Below are 22999 nucleotides of genomic sequence, written 5' to 3'. Positions count from 1 at the left end.
AGCCCCCTCTGCAAACTCACAAAGAAAGACCAGAAGTGGGAATGGTCATCTCTACACCAGCAAGCGTTCCAGCAAATCAAGGACTCCCTGTCCACCTCCACAACGATGGCTTTCTTTGACATCAAAAGGGACACTGAATTCCTTGTTGATGTAAGCCCGGTGGGCCTATGGGCCGTACTAACTCAAATTGACAAAGAAGGCAATGTGTAGCCCATCGCTTATGCCAGCCGTGCATTGACCAAGACCGAACAGAACTATGCGCATATTGAGAAGGAGGCGCTAGCAATCCTCTGGGGGGGTGCAGACACTTTAAGGTATACTTACTAGGCAAAACAGCAAAGGTGTTCTCAGATCACAAACCCCTCATCTCCATCTTCAAGGGCTCCGTACCACATCCCCCAGCATGAATTGAGAAATGGATGCTACAACTTCAGCCCTACAAAATCAAGGTCGAGTATCGGGCCGGGGCTGATAACCCTGCTGCCTATCTATCCCGCCACCCGCTACAGAACAAGAGAGGCAACACGCCGCAGAGACGGACGAACACGTGTGTCACGTCGTCGCTTGCGCCCGATCGCGGACCCTGACACCGCAAGAAGTGGTGGACGAGACCAAGGCAGATACCATCTTGACTCGAACCACACAAGCCATCCAGACCGGGAACTGGAATAATTTCTTGGCCATGGCGGCCCAGCGCACAAAGCCGGCCCAGGAGAAACTACAAGCCATATTTGGGATCCGCCAGAAGCTCACCGTAGCCCCTGAAGGTGCAATACTAAAAGGACACCGAATGTATTACCAATAGAGCTGGAAGATAGAGCGCTCAAGCTAGCCCACAGTGGGCACCAAGAGATCGTCAAGACAACCTCATACTTGAGGTCCCGAATGTGGATGCCCCACATGCAACAGCGGGTAATGGACATCATAGAATCTTGTGCAGCCTGCCAATCCACAAGGAAACCTGCAACCGCAGAGCCAATCATCAGTGTACCAAGGAGCAACAAAAGGTGGGAGTCTGTCAGCAAAGACTACTACACCATCGTGGGAGAAGGATACCTGCTGGTCCTAGTGGACGAATTCAGTTGCTATCCCGAGGTCGAACATGTAGCGTCCACCAACGCAGAGACAATGATCCTGGCACTTGAGAAAATATTCTGAACACACGGAATTCCAACCAAAATCAAGAGCGACAACGGCCCTCCGTTTACTGGTCAAGAACTTCGGCAGTTCTTCCAAGACCTTAACATACGGCACAAGAGGATCACCCCGTACTGGCCACAAGCCAATAGGGACGCCGAACGTTTTATGGGATCGCTGAATAAAGTGATCCGCATCGCAAAGAAACGCAACCACTCGCGGCTAACTGCCGTGTACCAATTCCTGATGATTCACCGCCAGACCCCACACTCATCAAACGGCATCAGCTCTGCAGCCCTCATGTTTGGGGTGCCGATCCAAGCGGAACTGCCAGTACACCCAAACTGGGTAGCCCCAGATCCAGACATTCCCCTCAGAGAGGCAAAACAGATCATGCGAAACGAACAGGAGAGCCACACCCGACGAGCCAGCCTCTGGGATGTGCAGCCAGGAGACACAGTGCTGGTCAAGAACCGGGCTCCGCGCAAGAAGAGGTCGCTAAAGTTCGGGTCCCGACCGTGGACACTAAGCAAAACAAACCACAGCATGATCACAGCCACCAAGGGGAGTGAAACCGTGACTAGAAACATTTCCCACTTCCGAAAGGTCCCAGCGGCAATGTGGCAAGAAGGGCCAAGGAGCCCAAGAGAAGAACCAAAATCACCAGATCGACCCAAGACCCCGAGGCCGGCCGAGGAGAACGACGCACCCCAAGAATCCCGTGAACCGACACCCCGCCTGGACGACGCCCGACCAGAGACCTCTCGAGGGGAAGAGACGGAGAGAACCCAGCTCTGCTACAATTGGAGGGAGAAGCCACGACCATCATCTCGCCTCCAAGGGTATGTCGTACAAGGTGTTTATCACGTGCTCGTAAGAGACTAGAATAGACTATGACAATGTTACTGTTTGTTGTCGGAAAAAGAAAAGCATTCTAAGTTTGGGAGGAATGTGATGTCAAGTTTATCGCGGGAGACCGGGTCACGCGCAGGGGCAGAAATAAAGGAATCACCGGAACTGCGCGTTTCACACTGGTCCGGGTTTATGCACTCTACCTAACGGTTGTGTCTTCCTTTTGCTGTGTGGATGTATGTAGGCCTGAGCGGGCCGGTGTAACGTACCAGGGCTCCTGCTTCAACAGACTGCAACTCAATGTACATTGGAGCTTACAAGGAGACCATCAAAAGAATCCAATTCCACCAAAACAATGCTCTTGGAGCCGCTCTTGGAATTGCTAGGAGAGAACATATCTCCAAAATTAGAAGATCCAACAACTGGCTGTCAACATACGACAAAATACAGCTTAAAGTTGCTTCTCTTACCGACAAATGTTTGAATAATGCTGCACCTCGCTATTTTACAGAGAGACTCACCAGATTATCCAGTACTAACTGTCTTTCAGTCCCAAGATTTAAACTCTCTAGAGTCGGGGGTCGCAGTTTTCCGGTCAAGGCACCCCAACTATGGAACTTTCTACCCCATCTTCTGCGTGTAGATCAACCCTACACAAAATTCTGTCAGAACCTCATAAAATGGTTGTGAAGAAGTCGCACCGAGCCAGGTAAGCTTGACACTCAAAATCCATCATCCACACAGGTTTTGATCTTGTTCTATGAGAACTTTCCCCATTCAAGTCTTCTCCTGCCCCCACACCGGCATTACTATTTTCACTTCGCACTGCTGCTTTCTCAGAATCTTCTTTCACATCTACCACTCTTACCAACCTTCCTTTTGACCACACTGTTTTCTACTGTACATATCTTCATCGGACCAAGGAACTTACTTTCCACACATTTATTCACCAACCTAGGGTTTTTAACATATACCATCTCCCCAACCTTCCACTCTCGATCTTTCACACACATCCTGGCATCAAACAACTCCTTGTTTCTTTCCTTACTCAAGCTAATAAGCCTCATAATGCGATCCCGATCTACTTGAACAACTCTGGCCATTCCTAGCCATCCTGGGCAGAGCCTTGTCCCAGGCTCTCTACCTTTCATGGACACAAATGGAGAAACTCCCGTCACTGAATGTGGTGTAGTTACGTAGTTCCAAGTTAGCATACTCAACACTTCCCTCCAAGGTTGTCTCAAACTCATTGCCATCTGCAAACCCCCCTCTCAACTCTCTCTCAACAAGACCATTAGCTTTGGGATTATACAGTGCTGTTCTAGTGTGTGTTATTCCATAACCAACAAGGAACTTTCTCATGGCCTCAGACACAAACTGTACTCATTATCCGATACAATTTCAGCGGGTACTCCTTCTTTAAGGAATATTTTCTCTAGGAACATAATCAACTCCCTGGCTGTTACTTCTTTAACAGCCTCCCACTCAAACCATTTAGAGTGAAAGTCTACTACAACAAACAAAATCTTAAGCCTTCACCCAAACCCGCAACCAGACCCATAACGTCCACCGCCAACTTAGTCCAAGGCTGGTCAGGTATGATATTGGGAACTAATGGAGTTTCTCTTACAACTCTGCTCTTGTCACAAGTCTGACAGGCCATACAATTCTTGACATACCTCTCCGCCCACATGTCAATCCCTGGCCACCAATAGCTCTGCCTTAATTTCCTTTTCATGGCTCCTTCCCCAGGGTGTCCCTGATGCGCAAGTTCTACCAACATGGATCTGAGAGATTATGGGGGAACTACACATCGACCCCTCCTTAACCTGTCTTCATACAAATTCATCTCTTCCTTAATCTCCCACCACACATTGAATTTTCTATCTAGCTCCTTCTTGTCCGGCCATCCCATCACAGTCCACATTTTGATCAATTTGAGGTCTGAATCCGAATCCTCTACCTGTGCCCACTTTTCCCGACTAATAGCCCCTTGCAACTTTGCTACCACCGACTCCTCCTCTACATCCTTCTCATTCCTGTCTACTAGAGTATTTCCAACTGGCAGCCTGGACAGGCAATCTGCCACCACATTCCTCTTCCCGGGCAGATAACTCACAAAGTTATCATTTTGCAGACCTAAGCCCCACCTACTTATCCTAGGGGAGCCCATAGCCCAGGAGCTTTCAAAAAATGTAATCATGGGTTTGTGATCCGACCCGACAATGAATCTTCTCCCCCACAATATTTAAAATGACTGACGGCCCAGAACATTGCTAACGTTTCTCTTTCGATAACAGAGTACTTACAATCTGCACCTCCGAGTGCCCTAGAGGCAAATGCAATGACTCTTTCTGTGTTGTCTCTGAATATACAATAGTACCAAAGTCGCACCCAAACCAAACATGCACGCATCCACTACCAAGACAATCTTATCTTTGGGGTCAAACCTACCAATTGACGGTGCTTCGCTTACCGCCTGCTTAATGCACTCAAAAGCAGCATCACACTCTGAAGTCCATTCAAACCTTGCACCCTTCTTGAGCATCATTCTGAGTGGTATGGACACTTTGATAAAATCCTTCACGAATCTATGATAATATTCGGCTAACACCAAAAATGATCTCACTTGATCTTTATCCACTGGCACGGGGGCACCTTTCACCACCTCCCCAAATCTCTTTTAGGTCTCACCCCCTTCTTGTCAATCTCAGGCCCCAGATATTCCACCCTGTCAACAGCAATCTTACATTTGCTTCTTCTCACAGTCAGTCCAGCCTTGCTCAATCCGCCTAACACTTGTCTCAGGATCGCATCATGTTCCCTCATGGAGCTTGCATATATTAATATATCATCTTGAAACACAATAATGTTATTTACTCCATTCATTACAGTCTCCATCGCCCTTTGGAATTCGGCCGCCGCCGAAGCAAGCACAAATGGCATTCTGCAATACCTAAATGTTCCAAATACTGTTATAAATGCTGTCAAATGTTGACAGTCCTCCTTCAGGGGAATCTGATGATACGCCTGGGAAAGATCAACCACTGAAAAGACTGTGGCATCATTAAGCACAGACAACTTGTCACCAATTATTGGCAAGGGATGTCTATCTATTAGAATGTTCCTATTGAGGTCCCGCAGATCTACACAGAGTCTAATGCCTCCATTTGACTTTGCAGCGACCACCACCGGTGACAACCACTCTGAACTCTCGCTCTTCTCTATAATTCCTTTCTGCAATAATGACTCAATTTCCAATCTAAGTTTCTCACTCAGATCGTGAGGCACTGGCCTCATCTTGTGCACCTTAGGACTGGCACCAACCTTTAACCGTATATCATGTTCAAATCCCTTCAGCATCCTAACTCCTCTTGAAACACCATCGGATACTCCCTCTCCCATTTGTCGCTCAGCTCAGCCACAGCATCAGGTTCTTCAGCACTTGCTTGTATCCTGATTCCCAATTTACGCTGTTCATCCCACCCCAGGAGAGACAAACCTTCTTCAGTAACATACACTTCTGAATCACAGCTTCTCCCCTTGTATTTAATGGAAGCTTGGAACTTCCCCAAAACTCCAATTCTCACATTGCCATACGCATACGGTTCAATTCCGTGTTCCTCCAATACTCTGACATCACCCTGCATGCAACCCTCAAACATTGCCTTCGACATGAGGGTCCAAGGCGAACAACTGTCCACCTTCATTGTTACCACTCTACCGTTGACCATGAACACATCCGTTGGTGCACCTCCTTTGATTGAAACCTCTGATACTTCCAGCACATGTTTGGCCTGGATGTTTTGTAATATCGCCAAATTCTCGTCTTGTTCAGGTACTCTTCCGCCAGACTCGATGTTTTGTACCTGCCCAGATTCTCGACAGACTCTCACGAAATGTCCCTTCTTTTTGCACTTTGTTGTAATATATCTTGGATGAAGTGATGACATCACTGTACATGGAATGTGGTGAGGTCAGTGTGAGTGGAGTGTTGGGTGTGTTGTGATCAGAAGCTGCATCCTATGCTTGGCAGTTGGAGGTATGCTGGCTTGGAAAGGACATGCCAATGTTGTTCCTGGCAATTGAACTACAATAAACCTTCCTAATAACTTACCTGCTGGTCCGGGTGTTCTTCAGCCTTCAAGTTATTACACTGGCGACGAGGATGGGATGCCTGTCGCGGAGGGGACAGTCCAGAACCAGAAAACATTGCCCTCCGGTGAATTCATGTCCAGTATTAAAGCGTCAGGAAGTCCAGGGTCCAGAGCCGTTTCACCTGGTCCTAAGGTGTCTTTTCAGCAATGCCGGGTGGTGCTGAACAGTAGTGCCTTGTCGGTACACGGATCGGTGTGCAGCGCAGGCGAGGACGCCTGCCCCAAGGCAACTGTGGGATCCTGGTGGCACACTGTCGGTGTGCGCGTACTCCTGCCGTGCTGCTCAGTGTTTCAGGCAGTGTTTGCTGTGTTCCCTTGTGGAGTTCAGGCAGCAGGCGGGGGAGTATCTGGGCAAGTTACCCGTTTAGGTGTGAGCCGGTTGTTGACGGCGGTGATTGAGTACTGCTGTTGGGTCGTGGGACTGGCCCTGTGCCCTCAGCTGGAGGCCGGGTGGTCCAGCTGTCGGGCAGAGAATGGCCCTTAATTGTGTTGGGCCTGGGGTGGAACTGGAGGTGCCCGTATCTAAGGCCGATGTCTCGCGTATTTCAGTGCGGCGGGTTCCCGATGGTCCTATACTATGGAGGGGCGCCAGACATGTGAACGGTACGGTGTGTGGGACTATTGTGATGATGTAACGTGTTATCGTGGGGTGCTCAGGATTGAGCCTGCGTCACACGTATTACAGGAAAAGCTGGAAGGCGGACGTGCGTCTGGAGGAGGGGCCGAACGCGCAACTGAGGTCACGTTGCCTTCTTTGGAACATGCCTTCCAGCGTGCTCTGCTGGAACGCAGGAGGAACGTTGAGTGCACTGTGTTTGGTGGGCGCAAGAGACAGGCTGTTTTCACTTCTTGTGTTGCTGAGGAGTGGCGATTGCTCTCACACTTGTAGCATTTAACTTCCTTATTAGGAATTCCCCTGCGAGATCCTCTCACAGCAGCCACTTCACCTTCCTGCTTTTCTCCTTTCATAGATGACATGTACTTGTCTGACTGTTCCATACCTCTTGCCGTTTCCACAGCTGTCTCCAGTGACACATCCTTTGAAAACAACCTCTCCTGTATGTTCATATTATTGGTACATCGGACCAATTGGTCCCGAATAAGCAAATCTGTTAGTTGTCCAAACTCACACGTGTGACTAAGCGACCTTAAGGCTGCAATGAAGTTCTCTACTGGCTCCTGATGATCCTGCGCCCTCTGAAAAAACTTGTGTCTCTCAAATGTAATGTTCTTTTTAGCTTCAAAATAGATTTCCAACTTTGTCCCAGCCACCGAAAATTGATCCAAGTCCCCTTGCCCCTGTTGCGGAGGTTCCGGTAGACCATCATAAACGCTTCTACCTTCTGTTCCCAGATTGTGGAGCAGAATTGCCTCTTTCCTTGCCGGAGCAAACTTATCCCCTCCTATAGCAATCAGGTAGGTGTCAAACAGCCTTTTCCATCTGTCCCACCTGACTGGCGGAATGCCCGGCTCGGACAGAAAAGGCAGTGGTGGGGACATGCTCACTGCAGCCATTTTTGTTGAAAATACTTAAGTACTGTGGGGGACAGCAAAACTACTCTTTATTTACAGCCCACTAGTCCTTGCACCAATTGAGTCCTTTCTTCCACAATTGCAATCTGCAGAGGCTTTTTCTTTGGCCTGTTCAAGTTAAACCAGTTTTGTCTGGCATCTGAGCTTGTTTTGCCTAACAATTGTGCCTGTCCTGCTTCTCCCTCATCCAATGAGAAGCGGTTCGCCAAAACTTTGAGTGGACCTCCCCCTCTGGTGCTCCCGACTCTATCCCCTTCCTGCTCCTCACCTTGACATCCAATGGGAGCTGGAGTGGGTGGGTCCAAAACCAGAACGATATTGCCTCCCTCACGCTGGAAGCGGGGAAGACTATCCCCCTGCAGCGCCACTCGACTCTGCTGGCGCCGCTGCCCCAATCAGCTGCGTCCGATCAGGGTACCGTGCCAAGGCGTATGTTGCCCCACGGCTCCTCTACCTCCTCGTCCGCTTCGAGTGCAGCGTGTCCTCGCCGCTCGTACTCCCGTGGCTGGCTCCTGGTTGTCCTCGTCGCCAATGTGAAGAAGTCGCACCGAGCCAAGTAAGTTTGATTTTCTTTATTTCAAGGAGCCCCCATGGAGCCAACACCTACTTTGATCACTCTGGCCCTCATTACAAGTCAGGCGTTAAGGGTTTAACGGCGCAGTCGGAGCTGTTAACCCTTAACGCCTGATTAAGAGGTCCCGGGTTTTAAGGCCTGCTTTTTGCAGGCGTTAAAACCCATGCCGCAAAGTGACCTTGGCGCCAAGTACGGTGCCGCAATTTGCGGCACCGTACTTAGCGCCTTTCCCCATTCCCATTATGCCCTATGGGGCAAAAATGGGAATAGGGAAGGGCAAATGGGGAATTACCGCCCCCCCTCACCTTGGAATGGGGCGGTAATTCCGCCATCCACCATGCCGGAGTCCGGCATGGACCATGGTGCTAATAGCACCATGGTCCACCGCCTGACTCATAATGAGGGCCTCTGTCTCTAACTGCCTTCTCCGGTCACGTGGCAGCTCACTCAAACATCAACAAAGCCTGCGTGACCGCAGCAAGGCACAGAACGTGAGTGAGTCATGTAACTCTCTACAATGGTTCAAAGATTCTGTCAAGTAATGCCTTGCCCCCGTTTTTCTCTTTCTCCTCCATCTGAACTATAGTAGAGTGCCTACTCACAGTATACTCTACTCGCTCACGTCCACCTAACCACCCCAGCCAACTTTTGACCATCTCTGGCTCATCTTTATTCTTGCATGCATGTTCTTGTATTGTCAATGTTATCATATGTATTGTTTCATCTGCCTCCTTAGGTTTTACGCTACCTCTCTCCTCAATAACTTCTATGTACACGACCTGTCTTGAGGTTGTAATTAAATTGTAATCTATGTGTAATTTTTGACAATGTGTAACTAAGCCGTAAGTTATCTTATGCAACGCGCCCTGATACCCACAGGTCTGGTACACAATACAAGTAATAAAACAAACAAACAGAGCTGAGATTCTCCCAACATAACAGTCTACATATGGATTTCCAATATGTTTGATTTATGACAAGCAAGCTTTATGTAACATTTGAACGCATTAGTTGTATGAGATGGTGTTACTTCAGGTTTGCAAGCGAAACAACAAATGTGAAGGTTTGTGAAACTCAGGCAGGTATGGACCCCTTTTTAAAATCCGTCATGGGTGTATTGACATTACTGTTAATGTAAACATTTGGGAAGCAAACACATTTCTAGGTTCAGCTGCAAGAAAGCTGTGGCCAGCACACGGTAGCTATTGTATGCGAGGCATATGCATTATATGACGGCACCACGGACACAGCAGCATTGGCATGCAGAGAGCGACACGTCGGCATATGGCTAGACTAAACAGCCAGCCAAGCACGTCCTAAAAACACTGTCACCATATGGGATAATTCATTTATGGCTGGGAAACCGAGTAGAAACCATCAGCATTACGTACAACACCATTCCAACTAATCGTACTAGTCCTCACCTTCAACAGACGCACCCGGAACCCTTTTTTATCTTTTTCCTCGTGCCTCTACTGTTACTAATGCTAGTTCCCATTAGAGGAAAGGACATGGGAACGAGCCCTCAACCTCACGTGACCCACACGTTACGTTACATGCAACGCAAGTCCTACTCGCTTCCACGCCCTCTTACGTCACATTATTAGCCATGCAACCCCGAGTTCTAATAAAGAACTGGAGGGCTAACATTCCACCTGAAAGTGATTAGGATGTGTGCTAGTGGAAGAAGCAGCATTGGAATCCTTCAGCTTCCTATACAGCCAGCTGTAGTTACAACCAAACATGGCCTTCCTCTGTGCTTTTACGAATTTTAAGAGTAAGGGCGGGAGGGAATGGGTGACACAAATTATATTTCCTTCACATGTGCTATCTACACATTGCATAGAAATTGTATTTTAGAATCTGTTCCTCTTCAGGCAAATGCTATGTAAATTAGCAGTGATATTGAACAGGAAAGGTGGCTTTCAACGTTATTGCTCGGATTACTTACCAGTAATCTTCATTACTCCTAGTCCCATAATTTGCCAACATTCTGTGACCAAAAAGATGTAGTATTTTTGAAGTTTCAAAAATTAATTCCCATAACAATGACATCACGGGAAAATACATAACATACATTGTTGGCACCATTGAAGTATTATAAAATACACAACCCATCAAACAGCACAATATGGAAAGATGTTCAAATGTTAAAAATGTATAATTCTGAATGGTAACTTAACACCAAATTCAATTACCTAACTTCACAGAAGGTAATTACACAGAGCTGGTGGGCAACGTTTGCCACTGCTCTGTAGCAGCAGCCCAGGCAGTACATATTTATTGCAAGTTGAACACTGAATGACATGGTGACTGATACCCCCTTTAGTCTGATAGGCAGATGTTGTGTGAAGGTGTTACACTCTGCCACTTGCCTTCGCTGGTGGTTCACCCAAGGGTTGTCCTGGCCAGAGTGCAGGATAGTCACGTAGCTGTCAGGTCAGTGGATTGGTCTGAGCCCAATCAAAGTAATCACCTACCAGTCCACTGTACAGACAGACTAATTAATGTATTGCATCCTTTGTCCTGGAGCTTGCCTTATAGTCACATAAATTACTTGCCACTATAAAAAGCAGTAGGATCTGTCACTGAAATCTAGACTGTAGGACTGCTTAAAAAGCAGTAGCCTACTGCCTAAATCTGTAGGGTTGGCAAGTATGTAGTCCTTCTCTTCCTCCTCCTGGCACTTAGCAAAGAGGTGTCCTACCTCCACACAGGAACCCTCTTTCTACTTCAAATTTCTACAGGCCCTGCCCCTCCACTTCCCACCTCCGGGCATAACAGCCCACCTTCCCCAAGACCCAACAGTACGTAACACTGCCCAATAGGCCCATTCAACACGGGTAAGGGTGAGGTAGGAAACTTGTGCCCTCCTGGGAGCATGGTATCTCCCAGGAGCTTGTGACAGTAGCCATGTGATCTTCTTAATAAAAAGGTATGAGTGGCTTCCCCATAGATCGCAACCACCCGATTTTGTTTTTGGCGGGTGAGAGGCCCATTGAAATGAATGGGCGTGCAGCAGGCTTGGCGGGTGAGTCATCTGTTTACAAGGCGGGTGACACCCGCCAAAAGCGTGTGAGTTTAGAGCTATGGCTTCCCGCTCATTCAGTCCTGAGTATGCAGCCCTGGTGTCCTGTGTCATTATTTAGCAACACCCTGCTCCCCCAGGCCCTCCACTGTGACGGGGCCTCTGCTGGGCAACTCCATCTACCCTGACTGCCTGCCATGCCAGTGGAGCCCCTTCTGGGCAACTCCACCTGGCACTAGCCGGTGCCCCTGCTGGGCAACACCGGCGTCTGCTGCAACGGTCAGCCTGGGTGCACAGAGGCCACGTTTGAGCCTGTATGCTCATGGACTGACCAGGTGCCCCCAGTCTTGTAGCTGTTGGCTGGGTGCCCCCAGCCTGGATGTCACGTCGGGTGCCCCTGACGTATGCAGGGTGATCCCTGCCACGGAAGCCCGCTGCGTGACGGCAGCATGTGTCTAGCTGGGTGCCCCAAGCTAAGGATTGACCAGGTCTGGGTGCCCCCAGACCAGGACATAACATTGGCGAAAAGGAAGAAAGGGCCCCCCATGCCCCTCACCATCGGGAGGAGGAGCTGACCCCCGCCATGAAGATGCCCCTCCCCCGCCACACGTAGATGGAGACGGCATCTGCCATGGAGGTGAGGAGGTCCCCCTACGCCCATGAAGAAGAAGGGAAATGTCAGCTGGCCCGCGCCGCACATACCTTTTTATTAAGAAGGTCGCATGGCTTCTGTCACAAGCTCCTGGGAGATACCATGCTCCCAGGAGGGCACGAGTTTCCCACCTCACCCTTGTGGGCCAACAATTGGTGAAGTGGCTCTGGCAGCGAAAAAATGAAGCAGCGACACCTGCCGCATAGAAGAGGGGAATGCTGCCCCCCCACGCCCCGCCACCAGGAAGAGAGGAGTCGCTGGGCCATCCCTGCTACTGGCAGGGCGTGAGCTGCACGCCCCACCCCCTGTGGGGAGGTAGACTGCCCTGCGGCATCAGCCGCAATGGTTTGGAGGCGGCGTCGGCCACAGATATGGGGAGGCAGAGCCCCCCCGTGAGGATGCTCAGCGGCCTCCGCCGCAACAACCAAGAGGCCCCGAAGTATGGACCCTCCGTGTCCATGGGAGAGGCGAGATGCCCCTTACCCCCTGCAGGCGGCGAGTTGTGCTCCGATCCGGGCCGGGGCAACGTAAAAAGGAAGAAGAGATCGGCAACACCGTTCCGAGTGGTGCCACCGCCCAAGCCCCCGCTGTGATCCTGGGCCCGGCGGTGAAAGGCCTGTGCTCCATGCAGGAGCACGATTAAAATAGAAGTGCTCCAGGGTGGAGGGGGACAATTTTTCTTTGGTGTTTGAGCTTGCTCCGTGTTGGTGCATTATAATACATATGCACCGGTTCATGCTGGACCAGGGCAACTGGCGGTGAGTGCTATTTCTGCTCCGCTGGGAGCTAAATAAGAAAGAAAAAAGGAATAAGTGTGCGCTCTATGCCGGCGCTGCCCACATGTACCCAGGACAGGCCCTGAATTGATTCCCAGGCCCAGTGGTGGTGACTTGTCAAAGGGAAAAGAAGAATGGAGAGAGAAAGGGTTGCAACTCTCAAGAGTGCTTGTGCGCCCTTCTTACACCGGTCGCCCAGACACCATGCCACCAGTGTCTCCCTGCCATCTGCCCCAGGTGGGAAGAGAAGTGTAATAAGGGCCTGTCGTCCATCACCAGCACCCTGCCATGGGTGGCTCCCAAGGTATGTGGACTTGGCCGATTTTGGCCACTGGGACTCCCCAGGTGCGGCTTTGCCAGCCCTTGGACTGTGGTGTGACTGTCCTGAGCTGTAATTGGTGTAAAACACATACTGGTCTCCCGCAACTCCAAAGTGTGTAAGGTGGGCAATGTAAAGCTGTGAACATCCGCTTTGTGTAGAATGCTTTATGTGGTGCCATGAGCTCTCATTGGTGCCATTCAGTGACGTGAGACCTCAATCACCCAGGTTAATAAAGGGTCCTTTGTGAATGTGGTGAAACCTCCAACATGCCACACACCCTAATATGGGTACATGCTGATTGTGACCTCATTTGTAAGATTTCTGTGTTCCGTGTTTGCACTTCCTGGCCAAAGCATTGATGTTTACGATGTGTTCTCATCTCCACTGATGTTTGTCATTTTTGTTGTTCCCCAGGGAAAAGGAGATGTTGTGTATCAACCCTCCTGGGAGCATGGTATCTCCCAGGAGCTTGTGACAGTAGCCACGTGACCTTCTTAATAAAAAGGTATCAGCGGGTTCCCGCTCATTCAGTCCTGAGTATGCAGCCCTGGTGTCCTGTGCCATTATTTAGTAGCACCCTGCTGGTGCTGCGTAGCTGACAGAGGGCCTGGCTCCCCCAGTCCCCCCACCATGACGGGGCACCTGCTTGGCAACTCTGTCTGCCCTGACTGCCTGCCATGCCAGTGGAACCCCTGCTGGGCAACTCCACCTGGCACTAGCCGGTGCCCCTGCTGGGCAACACCGGCATCTGCTGCAACTGTCGGCCTGGCTGCCCCCAAGCCACATGTGAGCCTGTGTGCTCATGGGCTGACTGGGTGCCCCCAGTCTTGTAGCTGTTGGCTGGGTGCCCCCAGCCTGGATGTCACGTTGGGTGCACCTGACGTATGCAGGGTGATCCCTGCCACGGAAGTCGCCTGCGTGACGGCGCCATGTTTGTAGCTGGATGCCCCCAGCTAAGGAATGACCAGGTCTGGGTGCCCCCAGACCAGGACATAACACCCAAGACCCAATAGTACGTAACACTGCCCAATAGGCCCATTCAACACGGGTAAGGGTGAGGTGGGAAACTCGTGCTGGGACGAGGAAGAGAAGGACTAGAAGTAATGAAGATTACCGGTAAGTAATCTGAGCATTACCTCCAAGTCCACTCTTCCTCGTCCCAACACTTATCAATGAGGCGTGCCAACTCCAGAGAGAAAAGGCCGAGCGCAAAGAAAAACACCAAAAGGAAAATGCAACCCGACCAACACCGATTTATTGAAATACACATATACAGAAAGCAGCAACAACGTATTTCACAGGAGCATCACACACAATACCGCTGCCCCAAAGGCCTGCGCCTCCCGGTGAAGCAGATTCAAATGGTAGTGGTTAATGAAAGTGTCTGGATCAGTCCAGGTTGCGGCACAGCAAATGTCTTAGATAGGAACACTGCAGGCCTCAGCCTAGGACGCAGCCACCCCCCTCGTGGACCTGCACTGCACACCAGACGGAAGGGGAGACCCCACAGATGAGTAGGCCAAATCGATAGCATCACGGAGCCAACGGCTGATGGTGGGCACAGAAACCTTCCACCTGGGGACCGCCCCCCAAAGGTAACAAAGAGGCTAGGGGAGGAACGAAAAGCCCTAGTGCGTTCCAAATAGAGCAGAACCGCCTGCCGCACATCAAGAGCAGCCCAATGAACCTCCTCTGGGGAGGAGTGAGAGGGGAAAAAGGAAGGAAGAACAATCTCCTGCGCAAGATGAAACTTAGAAACCACCTTAGGAAGAAAGGACGGGTGGCCCTTAAGAAACAATGCATTGGGGGAAACCACCAGGTAGGGTGCTTTGCAAGAGAGGGCACCAAGCTCCCCCAACCGCCACGCTGAAGTGATAGCCATCAGAGAAAACCACTTTCAACGTGAGGACCCGAAGGGAAACTTCAGACAAAGGCTCAAAAGAAGAAGACAGCAGAGTCTGAAGGGCCAGCGGGTGATCTCAGGAGGGCAACCCAGAAACAAGGACAGGCAGAGTAAGAGAAAAACTCCAGAGAAGGTGACCCACCAAGGAGTGACCACCCACAGCCGGACCCCTAAAGGCGCGAATCACAGCCCACAGAGCCCTCAGGGTGGAGACAGAGAGACCCAAGTTAAACCCATCCGGAAGAAACTGCAGCACAGGAGCCCCAGAATTCAAGGAGGAGGAACCACCATGACTCAGACACCAGGAGATGAAGTGTCCCCAGTGCCTCTCATAGGACCTCATGGTAGAAGGACGCCGGTCCCCCTGAATGTGAGAAACCACCTCATCAGAGAGCCCACCAGAAAGGAGGCTCGCCCTTTCAGCTTCCAAGCCACCCAGACCAAGTTCTTGCGACCTTCCACCCGTAAGGGGCCCACCACCAGATCCAGACTCCCAGCCAGAGGCAACATGGGGGAGACAGCCAAGTCCAGGAGAAGGGGAAACCAGCACCTGCAAGGCCAAAACGGAGCAACGAAGATCACCACCGCCCGAGAGTCCCAGATGCGCTGCAACAGCTTCTGAATGAGAGGGAGGGGCAGAAAGGCATACAGGAGCCCGAGCAGCCACAGGGAGGTCAAAGCATCCACCCCCCATGCCAACTGAGAGGGGAAACGGGAGAAAAACTGGGGGACCTTCGCAGACAGGGGAGAGGCAAACAAATCCACCCAAGGAGTCTCCAGAATCCTGCAGACCCTCAGAAAGACCCCCTCTCGCAGCACCCACTGCCCCTGATGTGACAAGCAGACAGCGACAGAAGATGAGACTCCGCCCAAGTACAGAGGAGAAGAGCAAGAGACCCCCGAGACCAAGAGCTTCCCTGGCGATTGATGCACGCCACAGTGGCAGTATTGTCCGAGCAGAGACTGGGCAAAAGGACTTCAGATCCTTGACCGCTAAGAGCTCCCTCCAGTTGGAGGATCTGGCTGCTTCCCCCCGGGACCACTTCTCTTGCAGCTCCCGACCCAGGGCCACTGTCCCCCACTCCACCAGGCTGGCGTCTGTGGTAACAATGATCGGAGCGGGCGAACAAAGCGGGGACCCTAACAACAGATTGGGCAGGTGCAGCCACCAACAAAGCTGGACCCTGAGGGAGGGACCATCAAGGATAGGAGCCTCAAAGTCCAGAGACGACTCCTTCCAGAACCTGTAGGTATGGAGCAACAGGGGACGTAGATGAAGTCTTGCTCAGGGAACAAGGAAGAAACACGCCGCCATGTACCCCTGAGCTTGAAGAAAGTCTCTGGCAAGTGTCGACAAGGGGAAGAAGAACATGCCCCCAGCAGTCCAAAACCTGACCCCAGTGAACAGAAGATCCTGTGATGGCTGCAGATTAGACTTTGTCCGGTTTATGAGAAACCCCAGCGAGGTCAGCAGAGCACAAGTAGACTCCAGCTGTCGCAGCAGAAGAACCCTTGACCGAGCCTTCAGGAGCCAGTCATCGAGGTATGGGAATACCTAAATCCCGGGGAGGAGCAGAGTGGTGACGACCAGCCCCAGAACCTTGCTGAAGACTCATGGAGCCGACTTCAGACCGAAGAGCAAGGTCCAGAACTGGAAATGATCCTTGCCCATCGCAAACCTGAGAAACCTTTGATGGGCAGGCTGTTACGCTCACCTGGTTCCCACAAGGGCGTCGATCGGACCCGGACAGCTGCGGTCTCCACCAACGTGATGCGTAGTGAAGAGATGACAGTCTGGACTGGCCCGCCTAATCTTGTCTGCTGGACTCGTAGAAGTATTCTCCTGCAAGTGGAGAAAGGGATTTAGCCACCCGTGGACTTTAGTGATGGCCCCCCTCAACTGTTCTCGTTCTCCCCACTAATCACCTCCGATATCCCCTCTTGGTAACCTCACCTTATGTTTTTAAATGATGAGCTCTCCATCCTGCATGGCAAGCAGGGGCGCGTAGATACCAGTTACTTCACTGGTTTGAAGGTACTGGAGGAGTTCCGGAGGAATATTGACTCCAGTGTCTATAAAGTTCAAAGAGTTCAATATGTCCGATGTTCACTCTTGTTCCATTCCCTCGTTAGGTTGCAGCTGGGTCCAAAAGAATATTGCCTGGAGGCAGCTGATGGCGTTCAGGTAAGAGTCTGTATTACCAAACACTGTCCGGTAAAAGTTGCATGAGTTTAACTTGCTGTTTCCTCTCCCTTTATAGGTGCGGCATAGAAAGATGCGGCGAATTAAAGGATAATACCTCTGGTGGTAAAGCAGGTAAGCCTATGGTGGCAAGAGATTGTCTTTGTCGGTTTTACCGGCTCACCTTGTTATTCCTTTTGTTTTCCCCCCAGGTGCTGGGTTTCGACGAAGAAAATGATGGAGGCAGCGCCGAGTTGAAAGATGCGGTGGACTAGTGAGTATAAAGCGGCGCTGCTGCTGGCGAAGCGACATGTGCTGAAATAATGTCCTTTCCAGGCTCCGAGATGTGCTGGGTCCGGAATCAGGTAAGGAATCAAATAATGTCCGTGATCTAACCTCTTCTCCTTTCTTTTCCTTTTGTCTAGGAGCTCCGGATTCGAGGCGGGCGTGGCAGAAGACTGGATGCTGACTTGCAGACTCGGTGAGCGTTACGCTGCTGGATGCAGAATAACACGAAGCATGAGCTGCTGTTCGGGCGTGGTTTAAATAGCCTGCAAAGTAGTCTCAGGTAAGAAGTTCCCCAGAACCACACCCGAGTAAAAAAATAGTCCCTGTAATAAAATAGTCCCATCCAGGCCTCACGTTGGCTTGGACTCATTTGCAGCATGGTCTGCATAAGGTAAGTAAAGTCTATGAGCCTGGCACCTATGGCGCCAGGACTGATTTCTATGATGAGCCTGGCGTCTAAGGCGCCAGGACTGAATCCAAACAGCCCCCAGCCGGGGCTGTTGTGGTTTTAATGAGTATCTGGATGCCTGCTCCCGGGGCTGATGGACTCGATCCGGATGCCCGGGGGTAGGCATCATGACAGCACTCCCCCCCAAGGCCCCTCCTAAAGTTGTTCTTCCCCTTGGCCCTGGCTTGTCTGGGAAATCCCGATGGAATTTTTTCACCAATCGAGGAGCATGAACGTGGTCACTAGGTTCCCATGACCTTTCTTGTAGTCCGTAACCCTTCCAGTCGATTAAATAAAAAAGTCTTGATTTAACCATTTTAGAGTCCAGGATGTTTTTTACCTCGAATTCAGGTTCTCCATCTATTAGGATGGGGTCAGGTGGTTTGGGTAATCTTGTCCCGGGTTGAATTGGTTTTAGAAGTGAAACATGAAAGACAGGATGAATCCGCATATTAGAGGGTAAGTCTAATTTGACGGCCACCGGATTGATGATGGCCTTAATGGTGTAAGGTCCCAAATATCTAGGATTAAAAGTCTGAGTTCCTTTCAGAGGTATATGTCTTGTAGCCAGCCAAACTTGGTCTCCGATTCGATATGGTGGGGTCTCACTTCTATGTCGATCAGCATTTTTCTTGTATTTCTCTTTTGCTTGTTTCAAATGTTTTGTTGCCTCTTTAAAAGCTTGTGTAATAGTAGAATGCAGATGAGTTACTGCCGGCATTTCTAAATGCTGGGGCAAATCGAGTTCTGGGGTTCGAGGATGATGTCCATATATGGTATAAAAGGGGCTTTGTCCGGTTCCTGAATGTACAGAGTTATTGTATGCGTATTCAGAAATCCATAAAATGTCCTTCCAATTACTTTCGGTTTGGTGGAGCATACAACGTAGGTATTGTTCAAGAGTCTGGTTGGTTCTCTCCGTCTGACCATCGGTTTGGGGATGGTGACTGGTTGATAACCTTACGTCGATTTGTGCCATTTGACAATACTTCTGCCAAAATTGCGAAATGAACTGACTACCTCGGTCAGAGATCAATACGGAAGGAAATCTATGTATTCGAACAATATTTTCGAGAAATTCCTTGGCCAAGATTGAAGCAGAAGGTAATCCTTTTAAAGGAATAAAGTGGTCCATCTTGGAAAAAAGATCCACAATAACTAGAATGGTGTTGAATCCATTACATGGCGGTAGATCTGTAATAAAGTCTAAAGACAAAGTGTGCCATGGTGTGGGTGGAATATCTAAAGGTTGTAAAAGACCAGCTGGTTTCTTCTTTTGACTTTTGTTCTGGGCGCAGATGCCACAAAACAGTAAAAATGACTTTACATCTTTTCGCCAGGTGGGCCACCAGAATTGTCTTTTAATTTTAGCTTCAGTTTTTGCAATACCTGGGTGCCCTTCCATAAGAGCTTCATGGTAATTGGAGATGACTTGTTCTTGTAGTTCCTTGTGTGATAGAAATAGACGCCCTTGATAGTAAGGTAGGTCATTGACAACTGAATAATCTGGGCCCTTTTTAACCCAGTCCTGCAGGGCTGCTGAATCGAAAAGTTGTTGGATCTTTAAATGAATATCTTCTAAGGTCTGTAGAGTAGTTATCCCAAGAATTCTTTGTTCAGGAATTATAGGCACCGGTTCCGGGTTCGAATATGCTTCTCCCATCCCAATTCAGGATAAAGCGTCTGCCTTACCATTCTTACAACCTGGTCGATAAGTGGTCACGAAATGGAATTCGGCAAGGAATAAGGCCCATCGAAGTTGACACGATGATTGGGCCTTGGCTGTTTTTAAATACTGCAAGTTCCTGTGATCAGTGATTACAGTAATGGTATGCCTGGCACCGAGAAGATAATGCCGCCAAGCCTTGAAGGTGGATTTGATGGCTAACAACTCTTTATCGGTAACCGCATAGTTTCATTCGGGGGCCGAGAATTTTCTGGACCAAAATGCTACTGGATGAAGTTGACCGGTTTCCGGATCCTTCTGGTACAGGACAGCCCCCATGGCTAAACTGGATGCATCGGTTTCAACTATGTATGGGAGCTCAGGGCGCGGATGCTTTAAGACAGGTGCCGACGTGAATTTCAATTTCAGTTCTTGGAAGGCTTTTTCATCCTCTTCGGTCCACAAGAAGCGTTTGTTTTTTTGCAAAAGTGCTGTGATGGGGTGTACAACATATGAGAAGTCAGGAATAAATCTGTGGTAGAAATGAGCAAATCCAAGCATGCTTTGCACCCCTTTAACTGAACTGGGTGATGGCCACTTGAGAATTGCGTCCACCTTTCGAGAGTCCATTCGGACTCCTTTTGGAGTCAGGATAAATCCAAGGAATTCAACTTCTGTAGCATGAAAAAAAACATTTTTCCAATTTTGCATATAACTTGTGCTGGCGTAGTTTCTCAAGGACTGCACGAACGTGCTTAACATGGTCTGATTCTGAGGAGGAGTACACTAGAATATCGTCTATGTATACAACAACACAGACGTCAATGAGTTCACGAAGGACATCGTTCATAAAATACTGGAAGGCTGCTGTTGCATTGCACAACCCGAAGGGCATCACCTGATATTTGAATAATCCGTACTTGGTGCGAAAAGCAGTCTTCCATTCGTCGCCCTTCTTTACACGCACCAGATGATATTCCCCTCGGAGATCTAATTTAGTGTAGATGCAAGCATCCTTTACTTGGTCTAGTAGTTCGGGGATCAGAGGCAATGGATATCGGTTCTTCACCGTGATCTGGTTTAATGCCCAGTAGTCTATGCACGTTCTGAGGTCACCTTCCTTTTTGGGCACGAAGAATAAAGCTGAAGATGCGGGAGACTTAGATGGACGAATGAAGCCATTAGCAAGGTATTGGTCCAAGTATTGTCGTAGATGACGGTTTTCGGGTTCCGTAAGGGCGTAGATCCTACTGCATGGAGGTTGTGCACCGGGTATGAGGTCGATTTGACAATCGTATGATCTATGAGGTGGTAAGGTGTTTGCCTGTTCTTTTTGGAAAACATCCTGGAATTCTTAATATTCCTGAGGTAACTGCATGACTGGATTAGCGACTGTGGCCAGGCTTTTGTTCAAGGTTTTTTCTGGGTAACAGGTGTGTGCACACTCCGGGAAGGTTACTCTCGTCTCTCGCCAATCAATACAAGGATTATGTGTTTCCAACTAAGGTATCCCCAGTATTATTTGGAACTGCGGGGCTTTGATTAAGTTAAACACAATAGTCTCTCGATGCCCATCTTGACCCAAAGTGTCATCTCTGTGGTGGAATGAGTTACAGACCCAGAGGCAATTTCAGTTCCATCGACTGTGGTGATAACATCCGAAGTGGTCTTTTTGGAGAGAGGTAGATTCGTCCTAGAAGCCAATTCGTGGTCCACATAGTTTCCTACGGCCCGCTATCAATGTATGCCCTAAATGCGTGCATACGTGATGGCTGCCTTGGATCAATAAGGACCATTGGTATGATTAGGTGCGAGGTCTGAATGTCCTTCTTTAAACTCGGCAAGCGGACCTCTACGCTTGTCGGGCATGGTCGTTTCCCGAATCAGGCTCTGTTTGATTTCTATCAGCAACTCCGACTACTTTCTTGGATGGTTTTATAGGGCATTACCGTAGAAAATGTCCTGAGGCACCACAGTACAGACACAACTGCATCTGTCGTCTCCTTTCTCTTTCTTTTTGAGTTAAGGGTCCCTTAACCACCCCCCCGATCTGCATTGGTTTTGATGCATCTGTTCCTTTGGGAGTAACATTGGGTTTAACCAATACCCGATTCTCGAACTTAGCTCGATCAGCTTTTCTATTCTGAAGTCGGTGGTCTAGCTGGACCACTAAGTCCATATATTCTGCGCAATCATGAGGTGGGTTCACAACTTGGGCCAAAACATCTTTGAGTTCACCCTGAAGTCCACGATGAAATAATGTAATTCGCTTTACCTCTGGCCATCCGGTTTCCACCACCAACCTATTGAAGGTTGCGATATAAGTTAGCAGGTCCTGGTTTCCTTGTCGTAGGGATAGAAGTTTGTTATCCAGGGCCTGTCCCTGTGAATGTCTGGCGAATAGTCTTTCCATGCTCAATTGAAAACCCTGAAAATCCCGAAGAAGAGGGTCATCCTGGTTGACTAATGGAATTGACCAATCAGCTGCGCTGCCACTAAGGTATGACAATACAAAGGCTACTTTGGCTTGGTCGTTTGGAAAAGCTCCTGGTCTGCATAAAAATTGCAAGCGGCATTGGTTCATGACCACGGTGAACCTTTTCGGGTCCCCAGCAGAGCGTTCGGGTGGAGCTAAAGGAATGCTCCTTGGTAGAACCACTTGCACCGGGCCGCTCGATGAAACGGGGGTTGAATTCCCCCCAAGTCCAGGTAGTGGTGTTTGCCCGGCTTGGTTTTGCAGCAGTTGTCTGGCAAGATCATCAGTGCGCTCCTTTGACACAATCAGTTCTCTCCTGAGGGCATTAGTTTCTGGGCGCGCGGAGTGCACTTCTGCCCTAAGTTCTCCTAACAATTGATCTAGTTGGTCGGTTTCTGAGGTCTCCATTACACCCGGGTGGGGATTTGTAGATAGGCTTTGTGTTCTGTTACGCTCACCTGGTTCCCACAGGGGCGTCGATCGGACCCGGACAGCTGCGGTCTCCACCAACGTGATGCGTAGTGAAGGGATGACAGTCTGGACTGGCCCGCCTAATCTTGTCTGCTGGACCCGTAGAAGTATTCTCCTGCAAGTGGAGAAAGGGATTTAGCCATGTAGATAGGCTATGTGTTCTGTTACGCTCACCTGGTTCCCACAGGGGCGTCGATCGGACCCGGACAGCTGCGGTCTCCACCAACGTGATGCGTAGTGAAGAGATGACAGTCTGGACTGGCCCGCCTAATCTTGTCTGCTGGACTCGTAGAAGTATTCTCCTGCAAGTGGAGAAAGGGATTTAGCCACCCGTGGACTTTAGTGATGGCCCCCCTCAACTGTTCTCGTTCTCCCCACTAATCACCTCCGATATCCCCTCTTGGTAACCTCACCTTATGTTTTTAAATGATGAGCTCTCCATCCTGCATGGCAAGCAAGGGCGCGTAGATACCAGTTACTTCACTGGTTTGAAGGTACTGGAGGAGTTCCGCAGGAATATTGACTCCAGTGTCT

At 49.7% G+C, this 22999-nt stretch overlaps 1 protein-coding gene across 1 annotated transcript in view; it reads right to left on the bottom strand.

The window, feature by feature from the left end:
* CLP1 (cleavage factor polyribonucleotide kinase subunit 1) overlaps positions 1-9854 on the bottom strand; it is a 98885-nt gene extending 89031 nt beyond the window's left edge. The window contains exon 1 of the mRNA XM_069629024.1: positions 9678-9854. The gene's annotated coding sequence lies outside the window, so the exon portion shown is untranslated. The remainder of the gene's footprint in view (positions 1-9677) is intronic.
* Between the last annotated feature and the right edge of the window lie 13145 nt (positions 9855-22999).

This window comes from Ambystoma mexicanum, chromosome 12 (assembly GCF_040938575.1).
Source record: "Ambystoma mexicanum isolate Mex_15411 chromosome 12, UKY_AmexF1_1, whole genome shotgun sequence".
Classification (NCBI taxonomy): Eukaryota; Metazoa; Chordata; class Amphibia; order Caudata; family Ambystomatidae; genus Ambystoma; species Ambystoma mexicanum.
This window is presented reverse-complemented; position numbering and strand designations above follow the sequence as displayed.